The following is a 27,163-nucleotide window of genomic DNA, read 5'->3' on the forward strand; positions in this document are numbered from 1 at the left end:
AGATTATGTGTCCCAGGCAGGTATGTCCCTAGCCCTAAGCAGCATTCTACCTTTACTCCGGATGATGCCACAATATAAACAAAAATGATTGACTTCAACAATTGGCTTAGCTTCTGGTGTCAATCCAAGGGGATCCAGTGTCTGTCAGCCTTGGAAGAAATGGTCAACAGACCATGCTGCTTTTCCAGAGATAGTCTTCACTTGTCTCGTCTAGGCTTTTGAATACTTGAAAAGATGCATGCCTCCCCCATATTGCCTTTTTGTAGGCAATACCAGCACAACAAGACATACAAAAATCCAGTACAGACAAACTCAAGGTTATGCTGCTTAATGCTAGGAGTCTAAACAGGAAACTGCACTCTCCAGAAGCTCTCCTAACCTTAGAACATGCTGATGTTTGTGCAGTCATCAAGATTTGGTTCAAGGTTACGGAGAGCACCCCGGCCATGCAAGGCTAGAATGCCTTCCACACATTCAGACCTCAAAACGAGCATGAAAGAACCAAAAGTGGAGCTGTTCCAATCTTCATTAAATCCAAATATACCTTGAGACTGGTTAAACCGTATGACTGTCCTGAGGTATTCCACATCTAAATAACTATAGGTAAAACACCCTACACACCATTGCTAGCTACAGGTCCCCCACCATGAGCCATGAGAAACACACACCCCTACCTGGACTTGACTGAGTCACTCACTATGCAGCCAAACACCTTGGTCATGGCAGATTTTAACTATCCTTCTATCATGTGGGTGATGTACATAAGCATAAGCTTGATTGCTCTGAAGTTCCTGGACTTTGCTAACATAAAGACTCTGGAAAAGATAGTCTGCACCTCCACAAGGGGCTCAAATGTTCTGGACTTAGTACCCACCAATATAGGGGTCACTGCACTACCCCCTGTATTCTGCCCTCCCTAGTAAGGTCAGACCATAAATCTGTCAAATTTGTAGTAACAACCAGGCCTGACACCTCCACAGGAGCAATAAAAATGGGAAACTTCTCCAAAACAAACTATCGCTCACTAAGTGATGGTTTGAAAAGTTTCATATCCCTTGTTAACACAGCCAACAATGACTTCTATGTGGAGGAGTACACAAATGCCCTGTATAACCACTTAAACAACTGTATTGACTCTGCTGTACACGACAGGATCAAAACCAAGTCCTCCCATAAAAACAAGCCACCCTGGTAGACCTCAAGGATAAACAGATTATATAACAAAGGAAGAAACTGATATCTATGAACAAGATGGAGCATAGTCAGCAGAGAAACAATACCCTCCACAGCTTGAACAAGCAAATCAGATATCTGGTAAAGTCCTCTAAAGCTAGTTATAAGGCTAAATTAGCTTATCTAGCTAAAGACAATCATAAGGCATTATTTAGCTATGTCCAAAATCCAAAAGGGAATACCCAGCTATGTACCAAACGTATTGTGGATGGTACAACTCACACTGACCCTGAGGAATTTTCCAATCTGTTAGCTGATATAGTTGGTGCACACTTCACCCCCTGTCCTCACCAGCCATACCCCAAAACATACCTGAAACCTGTTCTCTCCCCAGTATCTCCAATGACCAGATCATATCTGCACTCTACAGGGCCAAAACCATGGCCTCTATGGGGCCAGATAACATTCCAGGCTGCTTACTAAACAACCTAAAACATGACCAAGTGGATCTACATGGCAGTCTTTTTAAACATAGCCTGAGTACTGGCTTTGTTTCAGCAGAGTGGAGAACAGCAACTGTAATACTCTTGCACAAAGACATTCCATCAACCAACCTTGGGAACTATAGACCCATAAGCCTAACTAGCCTTATCTGCAAGACCATGGAAAGAATCATCATGGAACTTATCAACAAGGACATAAGCAACCTTCAAACTACTGACCCAACTCAGTTTGGCTTTGTTAAGAGTAGATCATGCTTACTAAACCTGGTGGACTTCTTTGAGAATGTCACCAAAGTTCAGGATGAAGGCAAAGCAGTACATATCCCCTATCTTGACTTAGCCAAGGCTTTTGACACAATCCTCCACACAGGTATCTTTGATAAACTCTCCCAGCTGGGGATTAACCCATATGTCACTAGATGGGTAGCCAAATGGCTCATCTACACAACCCTTACTGTCAAAGTTGGGAATTTCACCTCTACCAGTAGAACAGTTACCAGTGGGGTACCACAAGGTTCTGTGCTGGGCCCTCTTCTATTTGGAATCTATTTCTCAGAAATCCAGGCAAAGGTAGACAGCCTGTGCCTTACCAAGTTCACAGATGACTGCAAACTGGGAGCAATCATTGAGTCCCCCGAAGATGTCAACATATCATGGGGGGGGGGTTAACAGACAAATGATTGGTGCCAAAACCACACTTTAAAACTAAATGCAAAAAAAGTGCATCATTGTCTCCTTCGGTAAAGAGGTAACCCTGCAAATTACAATATAGGCAGCAGCCACTAAGCTCGAATCCAGTGGTGCATGACTTGGGAACACAAGTTGATAGCAGTCTAAACTTCAATCACCATGTGTTCAAAGTGGTAAAGAAAGACTTTTACATTACACACCTAATAAGTAAGGGCATCACATATCACTCCTTTGCACTCCACCCTCATCAGAATACTAATAGAATACAATGCTCCCTTTTGCATGTACCTTACCAGACACCTACAGCAGCTGGACAGACTACAGAGGTTTCTGACCAAGTAAATTCAGGGACTCCAAAACATGGCCTACATGGAATGACTGAAAGGCCTGCCACTGTACTCTGTGTCCTACAGGCTGCTGAGAGGTGACCTGTGACTGGCCTACAGAGCAGTCTCTAACCCTGTCCTAATGGAAATGCTGCACATATACAAATCAAATAAGACAAGAATAACTTGCTCCAGAGATCTCAACCTAGCCTGTGACTTCAAAAAAACATGTTGGAGAGACAGATATGTCTCCCAGAGACTGCAGCTACCCTGGAATAAACTCCCAATTCACGTTAAGTAGAGCTCTGTAATGACCGTTTTTAAGTGCAACTGGGACAACTGGATGGGATACTGTAAATTCACCACTGGGGTGACATCTATGTCCCTCATGGACAGGGGCAGCCAGTGCTGATCAGAGATTCTGTCTGCAAACAATCAAACCATCTAACAATGGTCAGTTAGGGAACACAGGTATTACATGGCTAGGCTTGTAAAGACCCTAGGGCCATTGTAACCACCTATGAACCTATGAGTGGCAGAACTCAAAAATCAGCTTCATGTCTGCCTGCTGCACCTCCAGTCTATCCCTAACTTTGTTAAAAATACAGCCATGACATGCATTCCTGTCCATTTGGCAGTGCTTATTAAGTGCTTTACCAGCTTGGAGTGCCAACAAAATGCTTTGCTTTTTTTTTTTGTTTTGTTTTTGCTTTAGCTAGTAGTACATGGAGAATTAAATATCCAACTGTAACCCTGTATTATGCTTCGCGACATGGATGCCAAGAACACATGATAAAAGTGTTTACAATCGCTGACTCACTCATAATCTTCTATGTTAAAAATGTGACATGTATGCATATTGTTACTTTGCAAATTCCTATTCATCCCAAGACTTGTATATCTCAAGAAGAATACTCAAAAATACTGCAGTTTCAGAAATAGCATATATATCCCCTATTTGTGTTTAAAGTCTCATATAGTAACTACAGTTCTTAGACTTTTAACAAGCATTCCTATTAGACTATACTTACATGGGAAACACTACATAAGACTAAATGGCAAAAGACTGTATCACAATGTCACAAAAATAAAAGGCCAAATCTGCATTCCACAGAAATTTAGCAACACACAGTCACCTGGAGGGGCTAGAATATCAGATATTATATTTAATTGAGGGTAGTGCAACAGTTTAATCCTTCCCAGATCAACAGGTTGCTTTGTTTTTTCTTTCTTTTATTCATGTTTCAGTTTTCTAGTTTTGATCTGTTCATTTTCCTGTTTCATAATTTGGAACACCCATCTTTGGTCTTGCATAATGCTCATTCTTAAAACTAGAGTGCTGTTGTGTGTGTTAGAGTCATTGTGCAGCAGGTATCACACATGTAATACTATAAACATTCACATGTTACTTGGAGTCATGTGCTACACTTATGGAAGTCTATATAAATATATGTGATTCATCCAAGGAGTAGTGTTTAGATTATGTGCTGGGTTGATAGAATCATACCTTTTTATCTAGTAGTGTTACATGTACTTGACTACATTTATAATATGATTCTGTTGACAGCTTGTGTGTTTGTCAGTTATAGCCCTCTTTTTTTGTGCTATGCAGTGGTGCTGGTCGAGCTACCAGTTCCTCCAGTAATTATTTGGCTGGGAGTTTGGAAAGAAATACAGCACGCATTATGTAAGTAGAGACTCACAGGGTGGGGCCAATTCACAGATACAGGTAGAATGATCATGCTATTTGATGAAATAGCTCAGTCAGCATCATATATAAATCATTGTATTACACTGAAATTAGCAATAATATGGTGATGAGACCAATTGTGAAGGCCAATGAGGATAAACAACATTGCAGAGCAAATCTGAAATGATAAAAATTGCATGACTTGTCACATTGCACAAATTTGAATACCATCATTTATTGGAGTCAAGAGATGGATACTGTGCTAAGATGCTAGGATTAGCACCTGCATTAGCTGAAGGGTCCACAGCAGTCCTTGTTATCACCCTCTAGATCAGAAATGGATCCAGCAGTGCCTAATCTACAATCACCACCACAACAGATACATCCTAAAATGATATTGCATGGACAGGGTTTATAGTCATGCATCTAGTGTAGTTTAATACAGCAAGCCTTCAGTACTTATAGAGCCATTTTAGAAACTTTTGGGGAATTGTATCACATAGCTTACTATTGCTATTTTTGTCCATTTCATACAAAGATGAATGTATTACATACCTTATCTGACTCAGTATATGTACCCTAGCTTTGCTTTCTCTGATTTACATCCATTACTGTCTTTGTATCTTTGATGGAATCCATTGCAATGTATGTATCCCTGGGATCTGGACACCTGCTCGACTAGCTTATGTCCGAATCACAAAATATCGAATGCACATACACGAAAGCGCTTAACATCAACAAGCGCTTCCGTGCATGTGTGCCTGTTTTGTAGATTGGATTACAGTGCGGGTAAGGGAAAATTCCCTTTTCCCCACTGTAGTGCAATCTCAGAGTGAGAATAATAAAGTAGGGGGGTGTGGGAGCACAGCCTCCCATGTGGGGGGTGCAGGGGGTGAAGCCCCCCTGCAGAAACGTAGATTTTTTTTGAACTACACATACACGGAAGCGCTTTTCGATGTTAAGCACTTTCGTGTATGTGTGTTCGATGTTTTGTGATTCGGACATATGCTAGTAGAGCATGTGTCGTAGACCCGTATCCCTTTGATTATTATTGTAAAATGTCAAGTTTTTCTCCTCAGGCTTCGGATGAAAAGATGACTGCCTGCCCACTCAGATTATCTTTATAAACAAATGCATATAAATAGATAATATGCTTTCCTGACAATGAATCTCATAGGATGTGTGGAGCATCTATCCCTGTGGACACTAAATTATGTGTAGCACTGAACATGCTTACAACAGGGACTTTCATCCACTTCATGAATCCTACACCAGTTCTTTGTCATCCTATTGCATGTGGAGGATCATATGTGGTTTCCAATGTCCACAGAGGAGAGACACATCACTGTATGGCATTCTATGAAACATCCATTTCTCTGAGATTGTAGGGGACTTTACCTTTAACCACATCACTATCAAGACCTGACTTGGTGTACGTGGGTACTGATACAGCAAATGTATGGGTTTCTACTCCTTCAACTACCATTTGGTATATAATACATAAAATATTATACAGAATGTCTGTGCACCATCAGGGCAGGTCCCATGAGTCCCACATCTGGAACACATCAGACCTATACCATCAATTTGTGCTGTGTGTCTTCCCACAGGGGCATCTTGGTTATGCCAGATATGCCATAGAGACATAGCTCATGACACCTATACGTAACTCATAGAGCATGGCTGAGATGACATACAACTCTGCTGTTTTGCAGACCCACAGGATCGTTAAGAATATGTTCAGACTGGTGAAGGCTCACTTACACTCCCTTGGTTTCCTCCAGTGGGGCAATGCAGTGTATTTCTCAGACCTGCAGCAAGATATGTGCTGTCTATACAGTGCTGCATGACATGGAGGTACGCAGACAGATAGAACAGGGGACTGCAGCTGGAGGACCAGGCAGACCAATGAAGAAGGTATGGGTTAAGAAGTTGTTAGTAGAAGAATGCAGGACAAAATCATGTGAAAAAGTGGATTCAGTACACTGTGGCACTGGCAAAGAGGTGACATTTGGTCCATAACTATGAGCCAGAATAGACTCAGCAAAGATCAACACTCATGCATGCAATACTACACTGTACTACTGTGCTGTATAGTGCAGTGAATGGACACACTGTGCATCAGATATTGCCTAACCTATGTAACACTGCAATGAGGGCAGTGCACAGTTATCATCTGTATAGATGGGGAGGGACGCAGTGACAGAGATCATCAGTGGACACCTCGATGATGAGGGGGGACTAAAGATGTGAAAGGTGTGAAAGGGAGTATGTTACATGACTAGGTGATTAGAAGTCTGGGTATACTATGCAGTGAGGGAATGGTATTTCCTGGGAAGGGGTGTAGGTGGATAGATGCTGTGGGTGCTTTCTCAGTACTGGTTCCTTTGAACATAGCTACTGCAGATTTCATTGTACTGTATGGATGTGGTTGTGATAGGTGTGGTAGGACCTCAAATGGGAGTGACTAAGAATGTCTTCAGCTATGAGTGCATTACCTCTAAGAATGAAGCAGGCATTAACACATGCTGGAAAATGCAATGGTAAAATGTGTGACTGTGACTCCCATGGTGCTGATTTGTGTATAACCACTGCATAGACTATGACTGTGGGCAGCAACACCAGCATCACCTTTGGTAGCTGGTGTTGAGAAGTTAGCATTAAGCAATAATTTTTTAACTTAACCTTGTGGGGTGTACCCTCAGTAAAGGCAGTGTCACAATAACATGGGAATGGTGCCCTGTATGTGGAGGAGACACCCCAGGTGCTTGCCCAACATGCTGGTCAGTTGATTTGGTTATCTATTGCCCTCAAACACATTGCATACACCATTTAACTTTGCCATTACTGCCATGGTAGTGTTGGCATCAGTCTGTGCCTAGATGAATTCACTGCATCTCCATTGTGGAATGCCCTTTATTACATTCAAGTTTGAGCAAGAAGTGAAAGCCATTTCATAGATAGCTACCAGCCTAGCATACCCAGCTGCTATCCTCACAGTCTGTGGTGGAAAGAGCACCCACAGCTGGTGCATATTCAGGGATGAAGGTGCTCCTAGTGTTAGGCTGCCAGGCATGACCTGTCCTTCTACACCTACTGGAGAGGTGGGATGACATCCGCAGACAGCAAAGCTGTAACACTAGATGTGAGAGGTAGTGTGACCTCCACAGTTACCATTGTTGATAGTGTTATTGTTCTTTCAGACTGTACCATGATTAGGCTGCCATTACCATCAGACTGTGATGCAGCACTGATGTCAGGCATGCCCTTTTCTACAGTGGAAACTGATGTCAGTCATGTCCTTTTTAGCAGTGGACACTGACTTCAGGCATGCCCTTTTCTGCAGTGGACACTGACATCAGGCATGCCCTTTTCTATAGTAGAGTACCCCATGATCATAGCACCTGTGAAAGCAGACAAAAGACACCCATGTGCAAAACTGCTAATATGTGACAATTCCTCTCCCCAATCCTTCCACAACATTACAGGTAACAATATATGTACAGAATGCAATCAAACACACCATCTAGTATGTGCTGATTTCCCTGTATCATAGCTGTACCTGTAGAAGAGACTTTATGGCATTCATCATCCACAACCTCATGATACTGGCATGGCACAATAACATATTACTGACATAGTAAATACCAATATGGTGCATCTCCAGTAGAGACACGGGATGGTGCAAACAGTTTGGCAATGAGATCCAAGCCTCACATGTGCATCAAAGTCATTTTATCTCTCCATATAGGAACACCAGCAGCTCCCCTATGATGGTGAGAGTGGTCTGTGACACCACACTGCCACCCATGTTCATTCTAGCTTGGATCTTTGTGCAGGCATATAGAATCTTTTGACCCAGTGACAGGTCTGTTGTGTTTATCTGTTGTGAGGCTTTTACAGTGCTGGCTGCCACAATCAGCTGATGATAAACACACACGCATTCTCAGAAGGCCCATTTGGGAATGTCAGTCTTGAGAATACATTGTTAATGCTCATGCAGAACTTGCATTGAAGTTTCAGTCTCTGCCCTGGAGAACTACTTGAGCCATGGAAGCTACTATGCCCCCATATATGTTCCCATTCTTCTTCAGTTCTGCATATCCCACCCAGCTCCATCCACTATGTACCACATTTAAACCATGCAAATCATGCATTGTAACACATCTCTCTCTCTCTCTCTCTCTCTCTCTCTCTGTCTGAGTTGCGTACTGGAGGACACACTCCACCTCTTATCTCTCCTCAGCTGTATATCTGGTAGGCTATTAATGCCTGGACCTGTATTCTGTCTGCTATCACTCACCATTTCCACCCTCACTGTGCTCTCTGTCCCCCATTAGCAAGTTCTAGTGGAGAAACCCCCACCACAAAAATAAAAATTGCTACTCATATCCAGACACTCCCTCCTCCCACCTGTCACTGGCCTGAGTACCCTTAACACAGCAGATGTAGCACACTTCTCTACCTTGTAGAACAATGAAAACCTATTCTTCTCAGACTCACACACTGTACTTGTGAAATGTACATAGTACAATGAGTACCTCAATGGCAGTGGCTATTTGTATCAGCCTCTTTCAAGACTTATTTTACAGTAACTATGCTAATGAGGCAACTTAACTAAAATGCTTCTAAATTTCGCAGTTCGCACAGTATGTACCAGTCCTAAGCTGTGATGTACGGTCCTTGCTTGCTTGTGAAAATCTATTGTTAACCAGAACAAGGTCTTTTGATGCCTGGACAGCTCTTGGACATCAGTGGGGCTGCAGAGCACTTGCACTTTGCCGCATGGCTTATAGGGGCATCGTGGCATCTTCGTGTCACAATTAATTGTGCGCTAGCAATCTACTGGCAATTAACTAGTATTTAGAGGCTTAATACCTTATGTGGCCCGTGCACTTTTGACTCCTCACTTCCTGCATGCCTGTCAATAGTCACATGACTCTGATGTGGCATTGTGCTATGTCATGCTGCCATGCAGCCCACTGATGAATGTCAATTGGTTCCCACAATATGTGTCAATGCAAATATTGTACTATCTTCCTCTTGGTTTCAACATGTCAGGTGGCCATGACTTCTGGGAGAACTGACACTGGAAGTGCTCACACATGGTGTAGCACAGAGACAACCATTTTTTTCTACTTCCTGCATTGGCACCACCATAACTGCTTACAGAAGAACTCCTATGATGGCCTCCAGTACAAGACAGCTGCATGGCACTGCCTTGCAAGGGTAGTGAGTGATGCCACAGGCATCCCACACTCTGATGAGTAGTGCTGGCATGACTTCAGTGACCTTTACTTCCCTGCCAGTGTGCAGAAGAGATTAGGGAAATGGAGCCAGAGTTCAACAGTAAGTATGAGTACCTGGTAATTTCTTATACATAAGTAGGCATTATTGAAACGTTTTGTGCAGTTATTGGTGTTAATGTGCATTTGCTCTTGTCTGTTATTCAGCATCTGATGAGATACCTGAAAATCAGATGATACAACAGAGGAGGCACAAATGCCTGTCAAGACATCAGAGTACATTGATGCTATTACTGCAAGTCTTTCTGTTTTGTTGTCCATGTTTCTAGTGTTGTTAATGAGTTTCATCATTGTCTATAGCATTGCTTTGATTGTTTTGTTATATACATTGTAACTAATAGTGGAACTATTGTACTGCCCCACCGAACACCAAGTATTCATAACAGAGACACAGAAATGCAAACTAAGCTGGCAGTGAGTGTGTCATAACAAGAACCATTCTTTGCTTTAATAGATTGCAGCTGGCCTCATTCAGTGTAACATCCATATCTGCCCATCATGCCATGAGTGCAGAATGGCCTCACCAGCCTGTGATGGATTATAGTCATGCAGATAATAAATCCAAATGAATTGCATTCATTCAATATCAATTATAAATCTTATATCTTGTACAAGGAACCAGGATCATACAAAATATGTCAAGTGACACTCCACGGTTACAGTACTACCACAAGCTTTAGATGTCCCATGTGTGCTCATGTTCATACTTTGAATTACATTTTACTACAGTGACCCAGACTAGAAGGGGGAAGGATGTGTGAGACTGCCCACTATTGAGGTTTTGGTTATGCCAGAATTTAATGAGATTTACTGTTGTATGACTGAGGTAATGAAATCAAATTGCCCTGAATGATGTGTGCCAAAACCCAAAGATTGTAGCATAATCCTCCCCATCACCGGTTGTCCTCCCTCCCTCTCTCTTCCTGTCCATCTGTCTCCTTTGTGTGTATCGTCACTTTGTCTGTCTTCAGTGTTGATTCACCTATCCCTGCTGCCATTCTTAGTCCTCGTTCCTCCCTACACCTTCCCCATGTTACCTTTTCTCTTTACCCTTCTTTTGTCTCACAAAAAAACCCTCTCCCAACACAAATCTGCCTTTCTTCTTGTCCTTCTCCTCATAGGTTCATAGGTATATACTAGGCTAACAACCACCAGGGCCTTTATAAGCCTAGCCTTGCATCCCAGCCCAAGTGCGTCCCCATATAACGTGGACATCTATTTGGAGGGGTATTTTACTTAGGAGGTTGCTAAAGGTTTTGTGTAGGGGTATGTTAGTTAGGGAATATTTACTGTAGGCCTCTGTCTATCAGAGACATGGCGGCCAGACTGGGTGTGAATTTTCAATTTCTCATACAACTGTCAATGTTACATTTGAAAAGGGTGAGAGATGGACTCTGCTTCACATGGACATAGGGCCTATTCCAGAGTGTGGGGAACTTTTGAGACACATATCTGTTTTGCCAGCATGTTATATTTACGTAGCAAAGTATAAATCCTTGGATCTAGTGTTTCTGGTACTATTCATTTTGCAAATGTGCAAAAGGTCCATCAGGGCTGGATCTGAGAATGCCTTATATGCCAGGCCTAGACTGGCTCTCAGTAGCCTGCAGGAGACTGACTACTGAGACAGGGCTTTAAGGTGATCTGTATAAGACAATGTGTTAATACCCTGGATTCTCTTGGTGATGAACCTCTTTGGGCATTCAAATGTGCATATGCCTGGTCAGATACATGCTGTAGGGGGCATTATAGTCAATGATGAGTCTGATAAGAGCTGAGTAAGGTGCTGCTATAACTTCCATGGCCCTAGATGTCATACCCTTACTTATGAGCTGTGTGACACAGAATGATTTTATTACTACCTTGGTTACATAGGTTCATAGGTTCATAGGTTCATACTAGGCTATCTGCCCTAGGGCATTTATAAGCCTAGCCAGAATGTGTTTGGCTTTCGCCACCCATTTTAAATTTATTTTGCTATGCCCTTTTTCGAGGTTAGTATACTGTGCCTCTGTCTAACAGTGACACAGAAGTGATACCCGGGGTAAACCTATGATCTCCCATCCGCTCATCAAGATTCCTCTTGAAGAGAGTCAATGAGGGACTCTGCCTAACCTGGACTGGGATTTTATTCCAGAGTGAAGGGAGCCTCTGGGTTATGAATCTGTCCCTCCAGCATGTCCTATTTATTTCAGTGCTGAGGTTCAAGTCTCTCGAGTGCGTAGCTCGATGGGATTTGGATTTTCTGAGGTGCAGCATGTCCATTAATTCCGGGTTAACATGGCTTTATACATCAGGCACAGATCGCCTCTGAACAGGCGGTATGCCACTGAGTAGAGCTGGAGTTTCTTTAACTGGGCAGCATATGGCATCTGTTTGAGCCCTTTGATCCTCTTGGTGAGGTACTTTTGGGGTCTTTCCAGTTGCTGCAGGTGTCTGGTAAGGTACATCCCAAAAGGGACATTGTACTCAATTATGGGCCTGATGAGGGATGAGTAAAGAGGCACGATGACCTCCCCTGATCTAGATGTGAATCCCTTCATGATTAGGTGGGCTATATAAAATGTTTTCTAACCACTTTGGCCACGTGGTTGTCAAATGAGAGATTACTATCAACTTGGGTCCCCAGGTCCCTAATTACTTCTTCTGTACTTAATGGATTTCCACCTATGTGGTAATTTGTGGGCACTTTTTTTTGCCAAAGGGGATGACTATACACTTTTTGGCATTTAGCTTGAGGCCATGGCTCTGGCACCAGTTGTCTGTTTCTATGAGGCCCTTTTGGAGGATGCTTGTGTCGGCTGGAGAGTCGATTATGGCGCCCAGTTTGCAGTCATCTGCGAACTTGGTCAGCCACAGTCCTTCCGTGTTGGCCTGTACCTCCGAGAAATATATACCGAACAAGAGAGGTCCCAGGACTGAGCCTTGTGGGACACCACTTGTAACTGGTTTGGAGTCTGACATGGCTCCAGCAATTCTAACCATGTGGGTTCTGTCCTTGAGCCAGTTTGCAATCCATCTAGTGACATAGGGGTTTATATTTAAGCTGGTGAGCTTATCTATAATGCCCGAGTGGGGTATTGTATCGAAGGTTTTTGCGAGGTCCAGGTAGGCTGTGTGGACCACCTTCCCCTCGTCAATGGCCTTGGTGACTGTTTCAAAGAAATCAACCAGGTTTAAGGGGCAGGATCCGCCCTTAACAAAGCCAAACTGGGTAGGATCCAGTGTTTGTAGGTCCCCAATATCTTTATTTATGAGGTCCATGATGATCTTTTCCATAGCTTTGCAGACCAAGCTAGTCAGGCTTATGGGGCGATAGTTTCCAGGATCCGTTGAGGCACCACCTTTATGGAGAGGGACCACTGTTGCTGTACGCCACTCTTTGGGCACATATCCTGTAGTAAGGCTGAGACTGAACAGTAGTGTTATGTTTGGGTTTAGCTCTTCTTTGAGTTCATGTAGGACGCAGCCCGGGACACCATCTGGTCCCATTGATGCTGTGTTTTTTGCTTTGGAGAGGGCGGCTCTTACCTGAGCATCTGAGATGTCAGGGGGGCAGCACTCTGCTGGGACAGATATTTGCCCTTTTGGTGGGGAGGGGGGAGAAGTTTGCGCTGAACCTGTCAGCTAGGATGTTGGCAATGTCTGTGGGTTCGGTGTATTTTTTGTCATTTTGGACTAATTCTGAGCATATCTGGGAATTACCACCCAGGTTCCTAACATAACTAAAGAAAGCCTTGTGATTATCCTTAGTGTCCTGTGCAATTTTTCTCTCGAAGCTGGCCTTAGACAATTTTATGTGTGCCCGTAGTTTTTTGCTAATACTGATCAGTGATGCCTTCCCTTTTTGGGATTTTGCTTTATCATTTAGTAGCTTCCTCCTTCTATTGTATAGTTTGTTTATGGCTGGGGTCCACCAGACAGGACATCTGCCTTTGGAGGATTGGGTCTTGGTTTTATTTGGGATCGCATGATCCATGCATTCCTGAAGGTGTTCATAGAATGCGTTTATAAAGGATTCTGTGGTCTGGGCCGTATTTTCCACAGGCGCGGGGGCTTTGAAGGATTCCACCTCAGTTTTGAGGAGTGTAAAATTTGCTTTAGAGAAGTTTTTCACTGTGGTTTTCTGGGCAGGGGGTGGGGTCGGGATGTAAATATCCAGTGAGATTAGTTTATGGTCTGATCTTACCAGTGAGGGATACACTTCTGGTCTGGAGCATAGAGTCCCCATGTTGGTGATCATCAGGTCCAGTATGTTTTCCCCTCTTGTGGGAGTGGTACCAAGTTGTTCCATAGCATTTGAGTTTATAAATTCTAGGAACCTTTGGGCTAGGGTGTTGGAGCTAGAGTAATGCTCCCAGTCTATGTTTGGGTAGTTGAAGTTTGGGTATGTTGTTCAAGGGCTAGATTATAGGTTCATAGGTTCATAGGTTCATACTAGGCTATCTGCCCTGGGGCAATTATAAGCCTAGCCCGATTCTGTATGGCTTACGCCACCCCTTGATTTGAGTATACTGTGCCCTTTTTAAGGTTTAGTTTACTGTGCCTCTGTCTAATAGTGACACGGGAGTAATCCCTGGGACAAACCTATGATCCCCCATCCACTTATCGAGATTCTTCTTGAAGAGATTCAGTGAGGTGCTCTGCCTCACATGAACTGGAATTCTATTCCAGAGCGAAGGGAGCCTCTGGGTTATGAACCTGTCCCTCCACAAGTTCTATTTATTTCTGTGCTGAGGTTCAGGTCCCTCGAGGATGTGGCTCTAAGGGATTTAGATTTACTGAGGTGGAGCATGTCCATTAATTCTGGATTTGACATAGCTTTGTATGTCAGGCACAGATCGCCTCGAAGTAGGCGGTATGCAACTGAGTAGAGCTGGAGTTTTTTTAACCGAGCAGCATATGGCATCTGTTTGAGACCCTTGATCCTCTTGGTGAGATACTTTTGGGGTCTTTCTAATTGCTGCAGGTGTCAGGTAAGGTACATCCCAAAAGGGGCATTGTATTCTATGATGGGCCTGATGAGGGATGAATAAAGGGGCACGATTACCTCTCTTGATCTAGATGTGAAACCCTTTGTGATGAGGTGGGGTATGTAGAAGGTCTTTCTAACCACTTTGGCAAAGTGGTTTTCAAAGGAGAGATTGCTATCAGCTTGGGTCCCCAGGTCCCTAATAACTTCCTCTGTACTTAATGGGTTTCCGCCTATGTGGTAATTTATGGGCACATTGTTTTTGCCAAAGGGTATGACTATACATTTTTTGGCATTTAGCTTTAAACCATGGCGCTGGCACCAGTTATCTGTCTCTGTGAGACCTTTTTGAAGGATGTTTGTGTCAGCTGGAGAGTTGATTATGGTGCCCAGTTTGCAGTCGTCTGTGAACTTGGTGAGCCATAGTCCTCCCACATTTGCCTGTACCTCGGAAAAGTATATACCGAACAAGAGTGGTCCCAGGACAGAACCCTGTGGGACGCCACTTGTGACCGGTTTCGAGTCTGACATTGCTCCAGCAGCTCTCACTCTGTGGGTTCTGTCTTTGAGCCAGTTTGCGACCCATCTTGTGACATAGGGGTTTATATTTAAGCTGGATAGCTTATCTATGATGCCCGTGTGGGGTATTGTGTCAAATGCCTTTGCAAGGTCCAGATAGACTGTGTGGACTTCCTTCCCTTCATCTATGGCTTTGGTGACTGTTTCAAAGAAGTCAACCAGGTTCAAAAGGCAGGATCTGCCCTTGACAAAGCCGAACTGGGTAGGATCTAGTGTCTGTAGGTCCCCAATGTCTTTGTTTATGAGCTCCATGATGATCCTCTCCATAGCCTTGCAGACTAAGCTAGTTAGGCTTATGGGGCAATAGTTTCCAGGGTCCGTAGAGGCTCCACCTTTGTGGAGTGGGATCACTGTTGCTGTACGCCATTCTGTGGGCACATATCCTGTAGTGAGGCTGAGATTGTATAGCTGTTTTATTTGAGGGATTAGTTCCTCTTGTAGTTCATGTAGGACGCCACCTGGGACACCATCTGGTCCCATGGAAGCAGTATTTTTTGGTTTGGAGAGGGCAGCCTTCACCTGAGCATCTGAGATGTTTGGGAGGCAGCCCTCTGCCGGGATAGATACTTGCTCTTTTGGGGGGGAGGGGATGGAGAAGTTTGCACTGAACCTGTCTGCCAGGATATTGGCGATGTTTGTGGGTTCAGTGTATTTTTTGTCGTTTAGAATCAACTCAGAACAAGTCTGGGAATTGCATCCCAGGTTTCTAACATAACTGAAAAAAGCCTTATGATTGTCTTTGGTGTCCTGTGCAATTTTTCTCTCAAAGCTGGCCTTGGAGGATTTTATGAGGGATCGTAATTTTTTGCTAGTACTGATCAGAGATGCCTTCCCTATTAGGGATTTTGCTCTATCATGTAGTAGCTTCCTCCTTCTGTTGTACAGTTTATTTATGGCAGGGGTCCACCAGACTGGACACCTGCCTTTGGATGATTGGGTCTTGGTTTTGTTTGGGATAGCATGATCCATGCATTCCTGGAGATGTCCGTAGAATGCATTTATATAGGATTCTGCAGTTTGGGCTGTAGTTTCCACTGGCCCTGGGGCCTTGAAGGATTCCACTTCGGTTTTGAGAAGTGAGAAGTTCGCTTTTGAGAAGTTTTTTACTGTGGTTTTCTGGGCTGGGGGTGGGGTCGGGATGTGGACATCCAGTGAAATTAATTTATGGTCTGATCTTACCAATGAGGGATATACTTCTGGTGTGGAGCATAGAGTCCCCATGTTGGTAATGATCAGGTCTAGTATGTTGTCCCCTCTTGTGGGAGTGGTGACTAGTTGTTCCATAGCATTTGAGTTTATAATTTTTAGGAATCTTTGGGCTAAGGTGCTGGGGCTTGAGTAGTGCTCAGAGTCAATGTTTGGGTAGTTGAAGTCGCCCAATATAATGGTGTTCGGAGAGATCTTCGTGTTCTCCAATGTTTTCAGGAAAGCCGAATGGGATTCCTGACTTTGAGAGGGTGGTCTGTAGGATGCTATAAACTGAAAAGCAGTCTTGCCCACTGTTAGTTGCACATGGATGGTCTCCGATACTTCGTGCAATGCCACTAACCTGGAGGTGTGGATATCCTTGATAAATATGGAAACTCCCCTCCTTTTGTGGTTCGGTCCGGGTTTTGGGGCCGAAAAGCATGATACGAGGTATAGCCTGGTAGTGCTGGGGTGCTCTCTGGAGCCTTGAACAAGGTTTCTGTCACTGCACAGATATCGATGTTCTCCATACTGAGGAGAGCTTCGAGTGCGTGCATCTTGAGGTTAAGACTTCTGGCGTTTAGCAGCATTACCCTTAGTTTCTTGTTCCTTGTGCTGTCTATGGGGGTGGGTTTGACTTTTGAGCCTTGCCTAAAAAAGGCACTATGGGGGTGGCAAGAGCCTTTGCCGATATCTGAAAGCCCAGTGGTGACAGGTGCAAGCCGTCCCTAGCGAAGCAACGTGGCTTGTCGAGCATGTCATCCCAGGCTGACAGACACTGGATCCTTTGAATGACACCAAAATTTTAGCCAATTGTTAAAATCGATCATTTTGTCTTTGTACTGTGGCATCATTCTAGGTGAGGGTAAGATGCTGCTCAAGGTCAGGGTCATACCAGCCTGGGCTACATGATCAGAGAGCTCCTCTATGTCTCTTTTCATGTAGTCCAGGGAGGTACATCTCAGGTCATTCACACCAGCATGTACAATGACTGAGTCATATTTGTATTTGCTTTGGAGTGACCTGAGTGCTTGCGTTATGTGTCGGATCCTAGCACCCGACAGGCAGCTCACCGTGACCTTCTCTTTATTCAGCCTGGTGAGCGGGATGTCAGAGTGTCTGACAATAGAGTCACCTATAACAAGAGTATCAGGTGTGTTATTCAGCCTTAAGGGCTGTGGCTGCTTGGCACACTGACTTTGTGGGGTATGTGTTGTGTGTGTTTTGTTTTGAGGTAGCGTTTGCTTGGATGTCTGCATTGGAGGTCTCTGTTGCTTAGGTAGATTTTTATTTAGAGCCTCCGAGTATGTTTTTGTGTATTTATGTGTTTGGTTCGCTGATGTGGTGGGACTATGTGATACTGGAATTGTGTTGTGTGAGGTTACCTTCTCCTCCTGACTAGTTACACCAGTTTTGAGATGAGAGAGCTCAGCCTCCAGTTTGGCTAAATAGTTGCATCTCTCACATATATTTGAACCTGTTTGGAGGAGGAGAGGGTTGTCCGTGTACATGAGACAGTTGTAACATTGCCTCAAAATTCCCAGATTCACCAGCTGGACTGGAGAGGAAACCATTGACTGACCTTTGGACATGCTAGAGTAACAGGGAAACTGAATTTAAGACGGACCAATAGAGGACAGGGTAATCGTAGAGAGTATAAGAGTAAGTAGTGCTTATGGTTTAATAGTGCGAACTTGTAGGATTACTTAATTGGACCAGTGAAGGGCCTTAGAATGAGAATATGGTGTTTATATTGAGAGATAGAGCAGTTCTAAGGGAAAAAGTGAAGAGCAGACTTTGTGGAGCCAGGAATAGTTTAAACCCAATTATTACTGTCTACATATGTTCCCAAATCCCTAACTACTGGCTCAACAACTAGGGGGTGTCTTATCCAAGGAGTAATTTACCTGGGTGGACTTTTTCCCAAAAGTCACTAAAGTGCACTCCTTGCATTGAGTTTTAATCTGTGACTTTGACACCTGTCATTTGTTGGCTATCAAAAGCACAAATCTCCCACTACCCTCAATGAGTACAAAACTCTTCATAACATGGTTAAAAAGCTTATCACAGCAGACCGTCAAAACTACTTCTCCTCACTTCAAAGTAAACATAAAACTGACCCACAAAAATTCTGGAGAGGTATAACCTCCCTCTTAAAACCTGGTATAACTGAAAACCCAAACCCTAACCCAAATGTACATGACAATGATCTTGCCACCCAATTTAACTCTTTTTTTATTGACTGTATTTCCAAACTAACCTCTTCCTTCTCTAACAACTATCCACCTCCTACTTCCACTTGTCCTCTCCCAACACCCCCCATCTCCACTCTATCATTCTATAACCTCTCAACCTACTACCTCTCAACCCCCTACATTCTCCCTGAAACCAGTCCCTACTTCTACCATAAAAAACTCCTGCAGAGGCTAAAACCATGCACCAGTGCCCCCGATAACATTCCCTCACATTTCCTCAGCATAGCTGCTGATGCCATCGCCCTCCCAATTAGTATCCTAATCAACCGCTCTAGCCAAGAAAGTCATGTTCCACAACTCTGGAAAAAGGCTTTTATCATTCCCCTTCACAAAGGAGGTAATAATACTAACATTACCAACTTCAGGCCCATCGCCATCCTCTCTCCCTTTTTTTCAAAAATTCTAGAGAAATGTATCCATCTTCAACTCTTTCCCCATTTATTAGACAACAACCTACTAACTCCTACTCAACACGGTTTCCGACCTAATCATAGCACTATGACATACCTCCTATCATTCCTTGAAACTGTGAATAAAGCTGGAGATTCTGGTCTCACTGTATATACCATCCTACTCGATCTCTCCAAGGCCTTTGACACTATCTCCCATAATCTACTACTTACTAAACTTTCTAAGCTAAACCTATCACCTTCAACTCTCAATTGGTTCACCAGCTATCCCTCAAACAGGCAACAAGCTGTCAAGTGGAAAAAAGCCACCTCCTCCTTCCTAAACACACCCACAGGTGTCCCACAAGGTTCAATATTAGGCCCCCTCCTCTTTAATATATTCATTAATGATTATTACCACTCTATCCCCTATGCTAACATCATCCAATATGCAGATGATTCTACAATCATCTGTGCTGCCTCTTCCATCCCAGCTCTCCTAAAGCTGACTCAAGATGCCTTCTTCACCACAGAACAGTGGATGAAAGACAGCCATCTTGCACTTAATGCAACTAAATCAAAACTAATGATATTTACCCCCTCTAAAACCAACACATTTGATAGACAACTATTCTCAATCACCAGTCAAAATAACACACCACTTGAACTAGTATCTGAAACCAAACTACTAGGAGTTCAAATAGATGACAAGCTTAAATTCGACTCCCATCTACCACTAAACATTAAAAAAACCCACCAAAAACTTGGCCTGCTCTACCGACACAAACGATACCTCTCGCCAGCTACCAAGCTCACTCTCTCTACCACATTTCTCTTACCCTCCCTTCTCTATGGTGCCCCTCTTTTAACAAATCTACAATCATCTCTCAAAACAAAACTATACACTTGTTATAATAAAATAGCCAGATTCACCACTAACAATAAATCTTCAACCCATCACTGCGCACCACTCCACAAGCTAAATTAGTTTGAACTTCCCAACTACCTCTCCTACACTCAGCTCACCTATGCTCACAAACTCATTTTTCAGCCATCCCTCTGTCCCTCCCTGCCCACTACCTTTAAAATTCACCACACACAAAGACTTCTCAGATCTACTAATCAAAATATAATAGAAGTCTACAGACCCCTTCGTCCCCCAGGACAAAACCTCCTATCCTTTTCCCTAGCACGCCTATGGAACTCCCTCCCTCCATTTGTACCATCACTAGCCTCCCTACCTTTAAAAAATCACTCCACTCCCACCTAACATCCACATGAGAATGCTCCTGCTCCCACCCCACATAATCACTCTCCACTTTCTACAGTCATCCATCTCATACATTCTTTATTGAAGCTAGTAATCAATTTCTTAATAATACCTATCATCCTGAAAGCCTTCTTCATCTATCTACTCACTTCCTAATCCTACTAGAATAATGCTCTCAAAAAAAAAAAAAAAATTATATATAATTTTGTTTTTTAACTTTTGTGATTGTAACCTCAGTACTTTGTTATGTCTTGTAATGTTATGTTTTGTTTGTTATATATGAAATGTAAATCTCTGCAATCTTTGTGTAATCTGTGTTGGAGCTTTTCTCCCCAGGACTCCATTGAAAAAGGGTTCTTTTGGCCCAATGGATTATCCTGGTTAACCAACAGCAAATACAAAATACAAATACCCTCTTGCAGGCTGTTAGTGTCATGGGGGAATCTATGATAGCTCCCAATTTGCAGTCATCTACAAACTTGGTGAGCCAGAGGCCCATGACATTAGCCTTGACCTCTAAGAAATAGATGCCAAACAGGAGTGGGCCCAGCACTGGGCCCTGAGGTACTCCACCAGTGGCTGGTCTCTTGGTGGAGGTGGTTTTACCAGTCCTGACTTCTTGGATCCTATCTGTGAGCTATTTGGCAATCCATTGAGTTATGTAGGGAGTTATGCCTAGTTCAGTGAGTTTGTCAACAATACTTGAGTGGCGTATTGTATCAAATGCTTTAGCCAGGTCTAGGTAGGGGGTATGCAGCATTTTTCTCTCATACCTTGCCTTGGTGACCCTCTCAAAGAAGTCTATCAGGTTAAGTAGGCATGGCATTCCTTTGGAAATACCAGACTGGGATGGGTTCAATGTCAGTTAATGGTTCACCCTTGTGAAGAGGGATAACCACTGCAGTCCTGCATTCATGTGGTACATATCCTGTTTTGATGACATAGTTGATAAGTAATTCGAGTGGTCCTGACAGGTCATGTTTCCATCTATTTAAGATGCAACCTGGGATATTGTCTGAGCCCACTGAAGCTGTTTTTATGGCCTTAGTGAGTGCCACCATGCCCTGTCCCCTGGTAATTGCTGGAGGGGGAGGTAATGCTATTAGGGACTTCATGGAGGAGGCAGGGGGAGAGTGGGGGGTGAGGTTAAAGCTGAATTTGTTAGCCAGTAGATTCACTGTGTCACTTATCTTGGTGAAGCTGGTACCATTTACCACCAGTTCAGCACACTGCCATGTGCTACCTTTAGGTTTTGGACATAGCTATTGAAGGCCTTGTGATTATCTTTGGCCCAAGAAGCTGTCTTGACCTTGTAATTAGCCTTGTAGCATTTAATCAGTCCTCTTAGTTTCCTGTTTACCAAGTCCAGTATGATTGAGCCTCCATGCTGGAGGGTGTGCTATCTGGTCAATGGTATTTGTCTTAATAAAGTCCAGGAAATGTTGTGCTTGCAAGTTGGATGCAGTATATGTTTCCCATTGTATAAACAGCATACCTCTCAACTGTGCAGAATTTGCAGACTGTCCAGATTTTTGCCTCATATTTTGGTCTGGTCCTCATAAAAATGTGTTTTTTCACAAATCATCAGGATGATCTAAGGATTAAGCTCACTAAATAATGACATGCATTTGAGTTTTAGACTTTATATTCTTCAGAAAATGCATGTTAACAGAAATCCTTATTTCTAGCAACTTTCTAAGTCTATAAAAGTAATATTTAAAATGTGTCCCTATTTTTGGGCCTTTGCCCCTCCCCCATTATGTCAGACTTTGTCCAGATTTCTTGCACTAAGAGGTTGAGAGGTATGATATAGAGGTAGCTTAGTCTCCATTGACAAGGGTATTTGGCTGGATGGTGAGTGCCTTCAGCAGGTCTAGGTATGAGTTATGCCTTTCTTGGGGAATAGATGGTGGCCTATAGCTTGCTAGGATATGGTATGTCTATGGTGATTTTCATGTGGATGAACTCCAGGGCATCATCCTGTTTAACTAACCCAGAGGTATTATTGTTGCTAATGTACATTAAGATACCTCTAGCTTTATTCCCTGTCTGTGCAGCCGATGGTCTAAAGGTGTGGAAGTCGCCAAAGCCTTGCACTGCAGGAGTACTTTCTGCAGATTTAAACCAGGTCTCAGTAACAGAACAGATGTTTATATTCTCTAGAGTGAGGAGAGCCTGTAGGGGTGTGGAGTATTTTGTTAAGGCTATTAGCATTAAGCAGTAACACCATTAGGTTCCTTTGGATTTTATTTGCTAAGTTGGTACTTTTGTCAATATGGCATTGCCTAAAAAAGGCTCTAAGGGGATGCATAAAGTTTTAGCCAATATCTGGAAGCCCGGGGAGACAGGTGCAGGCCATTGCAACTTCTGTGTGTCCTAAGTTTGTTCTTCCCACTTTCTGCCTATTCTGTGCACCCAAATGCTTCTCATTTATAACACAAATGCAGTAGGGATTTTACTATGTAGCTCTTATCTGGGCTCTTGTTTGTGCCCTTCTTTTTGCACATGTGAATGCACATAGTCATGAGAACACTACATGCACATTACTGTGCCAATTTGGTCACATGACATGTTTTACCACTGTCCACACCTTTGCATGGTGTCTTCTCTTTTTAACAGTGAATTGTCTGCATTTTCCATCCCACTTATACAGCATCACTCCTGTTACATACTTAGTTAATCTCAGGCCACAATGATTTACATTGTGCAGTGTCATTGCTTTTTGGCTGTGTTAACAATTTTTTTCTGAACCTACCAGTCTGTGTCTAATCACCAGAGAAGAGCACATGTGCTCTGGCTATTACAGCAATAATCCATAGTCAGGTGTTGTTTATACTAGAATTTACTCATATTAATGAGATTTACTACTGTGTGGCTGAGGTAGAAAAATGATATTGCCCAGAATAAGGTGCACTGTAGCCCAAAACCAAGTTTACATTATTGCTTTTTTTTTTTTTTCAAGTTTTTTATCTACTTCATTTTGAAGTTCCATTCATTATCTCAGTATGGATATGTGGTCTGATCATTTATGAGACCGATCAACATGTCTACAGCTATATTCATTACCTGGGAAATTTGAAGATGAGTGCATAATTACAGGCAAGCTGGTGTTTAATAAAATTAATTAATTGATTCTAAGAATTACTGTATAGGGAATATATAATGCAGCTTACATAAGGGACCTGCATTTCTGCATTTGCTGCAGATTCAGATTTCATTAAAAATGACAGCGGTAACCAGATGATGTTATTAACTTGTATTACTAATACATATTCACAGAATAAGAAGAACAATAAAATGGGTAGAGAATAAGCATTTCAGGTATTAAAGACATGAAGAATATCACCTAAAAGCCAGGTAGAATATGTTACACAATAAAAACTTTATTACTTATTTATAAATCAAGATATTTTGGGAGAAGCTCCTGTTATTGTTTTCAGAAAAGGTAAATCTTTGCAAGGCATCTTTGACAAAATTGACACAGCCACTTTAAATGTTAGTAAGAAGAGGGAAGGAACCTATAAGTGGATATTGCTCCCAATGCAAACATATATTTGAAAACAGCAATGTGATCATTAATAAGGATACAATAGTTGTTAAGGAACCCCCGGTGGAGGTGATTTATGTTCCTCTATGCCAGCATTGTAGTGGATTTTATATAGGAAAAAAAGGCAACTTAGGGATCAGATTTATGAATATCTTAAAGATATTAAAAATAAAAATAAGAACAATTCATTATACAAACATATTTCACAGTTTCAGGACCATAAGTTTAAGATTTTTGTCATAGATATGGTTCACAAAAATGGGAGACAGAGGCCCTGGGAAGATTTAATAGAAGCTCATGAACTGTGGTGGCAAATTAACCTAAATGCCACAATCTTCCCAGGGTTGAATGACTCTTTTTGTCTATATCTAGTATTTTAAGATTATGCTCCTTAATTGTTTAAGTATAAAATAAAATACCTACAGATATTGTGAGGAAAAGTAAGGGGGCGGGTATTTTTTTTTTTAAATTGTTTGTTTCATGTGATTGGTTTTAAGATATCATGTGATTGCTTGTAAGGATGTTTAATTGGTTGTGAAATACATATTTTTTGATTCTAAAGAAATCTAACATTATAATCAGATGAAAGAGCTCAATCAAATAAAAAGCAGTTCAGTGTTTCCACGCTGGCTGCTGTGGTGCTTTCAAGTGTTGTGTTTTATACATAAATAATTGCCAGACAGGAATTTATCTTCTCAGCTCAATATTGTCAAAATAAAGTGTGCAACTCTTTCCCCATATGTCTCAATCTCTTATCTCAAGAATCAAGCTAAAAATAATGGTGGACAATATACCAAAATCAAGGACAACTATTGCCTTTATATACTCAGAAACTAGCTCCATGGTTTGCATTGGCATGTTTTTTGAAGGTTATTAAAAAAAAACTTGCATATCTATATATGTATCCATCTTTTAAATTAAAGGTTCTGTGTTCTGATTTATGTATATGAAAGAAGAACATATCTTACTAATGTGTGCCGATATCTGGCATGTTTAGTACATAATGCTGGCAGATGCTCCCCTTTACCTCTATTTTACCCCTGTAACAATCATTGTTTTCTCACTCCCTCCACTACATTTTCTTAGTCTGTGAAGCATTCTAAATTATTTTAGATCTCCTTCTACACCAAACCCCAAAGAGGTATCCCTCCATAAAGAAATGGCTGCAAACTAACTATATATCTTTGTCACTTACTCAAATCACATCTTCTTCAGTAGCTAGCAGATTGGTTCTGTAGCTTTCAACAGTTGCACATTGGTAGAGCCTGAATCCCTTTGCCCTCACTCTGCTCAAGGTCACTCCAAGTCCCCTATTTGACACCCAATTTCCACCCACCCACAATACAACTGCATCTCTACTACCTAACCCCATCCTCTCCCACTATTCAACTAATCACAATTCCCCTCCCATCATGCCTTAGTGCTAGCCCACAACATCTCCTAGTTTAGCAAATCCACAGAATTCTAGTCTTAATCTATTTTCCTTCCTACTCTACCATTCCATCCCTTTCCACCCTATTAATCACTCTACCCTAATAATTATATTCCTCACCTGTCACAAATTATCTCAAACCAACTTTCTTATTCTTTCTACACCATGCTGCCCTCCTGCACAATTTTCCTATTACTTATACCTATTCTTGCCCATGTCACTTCCTATCACACTTCATTACTATCACAACCCTTTCCCGCCCACAATATATTTCACCAAAACACTATTTTTTCTCCCCCACCCTGCTATAGCTCCCACCCTATAATCTATTACATTTCCAGCCTGTTTTAAATACAAACTTATCAAATAGTGAATTTTAAAGCAAAAAAAAAACAAATATAATAGTAACTTGTTTCAGTACAATAACCACTCATATACACACACTCCCATGTCTGCAAGATCCATTCAAATACTGGCTCACTTCTCAGTCCCAACCTAACCAGAAACCCTCAGATTCCCTCACCCCAACTTCAATTCCTTCACACAACCTAAGTTATAGTCAACACCTAATGAAATTAAATCTTAAGAGCAGCTACAGCAAACTGCCTGACTTGCACGCCTACATATCATAACAACCCATGATATACTAGTACCCAGAGACACCTGGCTGAAACCATTTATCATAGACCAGGAAATTCTTCCCTGAGGCTGTAACATCATTAGTAAAGGCAGACAGCACAAAAAAGCTGGTGGGATCCCTATCATTTATAAAAATACACGAGAACTCATTTCTTCCCCCTCTTCCACCACAACATCTCCCAGGCTAAAATAATTAAAACTCTCCTTCAGATTAACAGATATAAGGGTATATGCATCACATACATATATATTCCTCCTGGCAACAACATCCCAGTACTGGAAGACATCATTTGCTGGAGCTCTTATAATACCAACAAGGAACTCATTATCTTAGGAAATGTTAATATATATTTTATTAACTCAGACTCCCCCATCCTTTCCATTAATATTTTTGGTTTCACCCAAATTATCACTTCTGTTACTAGAATAGACAAGTGCAGCAATAAGCAATCAGAATTAGGTTATATTCTTACCACTGCCTAACAAAATAAACACTACTGTCTATCTAGCAGACACCACCCGTGACCATCTCCTAAACTTTGCCATAAGACAAATTAGCCACATGCATAAAAACATAGTTTATAGCCATGTACATAACCTCTCCTCCTTTGGCATTAAGACCTTTACAAGCTACCTTTACAAACACAACTGAGATATTCTAAAACAAGTATTCCTTGATGATGCTGCAACTTACTTTAATGTCACTGGCCTTAACATCCTAAACAAATGAGCTCCCAATAGATCTAAGAAATCCAAATCTGCCACCTGGATCACAAAATAAACCAGAAAACTAATATTAAACAGAGAGAAAGCCTGGAAATTCTGGTTCAAGGCTAAAACACAACAATAGCTATATTTTATACAAATTATAAATCCATCTAAGAGGAAAATCAGATCTGACAAATCTGCATACTTGACAAAAAACCATGACAAAGATCCACAGAATCCAAAACTATTCTGGGCAATAATAAAGAGTCTACTACACCCATGCCAAACTGCCACCCCTTCACCAGCTATAAGCAATAACTCTGACCCTCTTGCTACCTAATTCAGTAGTCATTTTATATAATCTGTCTTCTTAGTACTTATAATCAAACCACAGTCCACCCTCAGTATCCCTAGAAGCCATCACCCCCATCATAATCCTTTCTGTTTTCAACCAGTACCCATCATCTCTATTAAAAAACACTTCCCATATCTAGAA

This window comes from Protopterus annectens, chromosome 3.part1 (assembly GCF_019279795.1).
Source record: "Protopterus annectens isolate FY-2018-M chromosome 3.part1, PAN1.0, whole genome shotgun sequence".
Lineage (NCBI taxonomy): Eukaryota > Metazoa > Chordata > Ceratodontiformes > Protopteridae > Protopterus > Protopterus annectens.